The sequence below is a fragment of the Morus notabilis genome, unplaced genomic scaffold (assembly GCF_000414095.1).
Source record: "Morus notabilis unplaced genomic scaffold, ASM41409v2 Scaffold2216, whole genome shotgun sequence".
NCBI classification, from domain to species: Eukaryota; Viridiplantae; Streptophyta; class Magnoliopsida; order Rosales; family Moraceae; genus Morus; species Morus notabilis.
The window spans coordinates 35,955-38,059 of NW_010367946.1; positions in this window are offsets into that span (position 1 = coordinate 35,955).

Below are 2,105 nucleotides of genomic sequence, written 5' to 3' on the forward strand. Positions count from 1 at the left end.
GGGCCCCGGGGCTGTCCCAGGGCTGCCCCGTGGCTGTCCCTGGGGAGTCCTAAGGCTGTCCCGGGGGCGTCTCGGGGATTCCCCAGGGCTGTACCGGGGGTGCCCCGAGGCTGTACCGGGGGTGCCCCAGGGCTATCCCGAGGCAATCTCAGGGGTGCCCCGGGGCTGTCCCTGGGGTGTCCCGGGGCTGCCCCGGGGATGTCCCGGGGGTGCCCCGGGGCTGTCCCAGGGCAGTCTCGGGAGTACCCCGTGATTATCCTGGGGGTGCCCCAGGGCTGTCCCGGGGCTGCCCCGGTGGTGCCCCAGGGCTGCCACCCCGGGGTTACCCCGAGACTGTACCGGGGCTGTCCCGGGGGTGCCCCGGGGTTGTCCCGGGGCTGTCCCTGGGCTGTCCGGGGGGTGCCTTGTTGCTCCCCGGGGCTGTCCCAGGGCAGTCTCGGGAGTACCCCGTGATTATCCTGGGGGTGCCCCAGGGCTGTCCCGGGGCTGCCCCGGTGGTGCCCCAGGGCTGCCACCCCGGGGTTACCCCGAGACTGTACCGGGGCTGTCCCGGGGGTGCCCCGGGGTTGTCCCGGGGCTGTCCCTGGGCTGTCCGGGGGGTGCCTTGTTGCTGTCCCGGGGGTTCCTCGGGGCTGTCCCGAGGCTACCCCAGGGCTGTACCGGGGTTGGCCCGGGGGTTCCCCGGGGCAGTCTTGGCGGTGTCCCGGGGGTGCCCCAAGGTTGTCCCGAGGGTGACCCGGGGTTGTCCCGGGGATGTCGCGGGAGTGCCCTAGGACTGTCCCGGGGGTGGCCTGGGGTTGTCCCGGGGCTGTCCCGGGGATGTACCCGGGGTGCCCCGGGGCTGTCCCGGGGCAGTCTCGTTGGTGCCCCGGGGGTGTCCCGGGGCTGCCCCGGGGATGTACCGGGGGTGCCCCGGGGTTGTACCGGGGGTGTCCCGGCGGTGCCCCGGGGCAGTCCCGGGGCTGTATCGGGGGTGCCCCGGGGTAGTCTCGGGAATGCCCGGGGGCTGTCCCGGGGGCGCACCGGGGGTTCCCCGGGGCTGTCCCAGGTGTGTCCCGGGGCTGTACCGGGGGTGGCCTTGGGTTGTGCCGGGGCTGTTGGTCTCCGAATCAAATCCGGATGCGGAAGCACGGTGGTGCGGGGAAGAGGCAGATCGTGTATAACAAAAAATTTTCTAAAACTTTTGAGATACTCAATCTGGAAAAATACCTGAAGCCGACTCGGATGATAACTTGAGTTCTTTGACCACGAACAGTCTTTGCTCCAATCTTTGTGTTTAGAAAACCAATGTCTTCCACATCAATTCCTAGAATCCACGAAGACCTGTGTGTGGGCACACATGAGACAAAACGGGTTACAATAAACACTCGAATTTCCACAAACACCATCACATGCACGATGTGGAATTTTTGATGAAATTTTTTTTTCTTCGTTTCTCTCTTGAGAATTTCGGCCAGCCTTAACCAATTAGGGCTGAAAATTTATTTCCTTCTTTCTATAGAGAAATTTCGGCCACCTCTAAAATTAGGGTAAAAAACCATTCCGAAAATTGTCTCAAAAATAGTATTTATAGAGTAGAAGTCAAACTTCTAGAAGGAATCCAATCTCTATCTCTAAGATAAAGCTTGTTAATTATCTCCTATTTGAATTTTAAACAAAATCTCATCTTTTCCTCTATCCTATATGGCCGGCCATTCTAAGGGGATTCTCACCCCTGTGTGGCACCAATATTAGATAGGGAAGAAAGAGAAAATCATCATTTATCCTGTAGTCCAATTTTGACTCAAATTCAAATTCCAATTTAAGTCAAACTTAAATTAATTTGAATTCTAAATTGAACAACTTATCAAATAAGTTAAAATGGATAAATCTAGATGTGTTCAAATTCAAATTTAAAAAATCACATTATTTAAATAATAATTAATTCTCAACTAATTATTTTCAAGTGCTTAATTTTAGAATTTCGTAATTCTAAAATTTCCATTTTGTCCTCTGTGTCTGGTAGAATTACTAGGACGACGCGGGGACTAATGGACCTATAATCCCGAGCTCCAATAAAATTAATAATCAATTAAACACTTTAATTAATTAATTAATTCTATTAA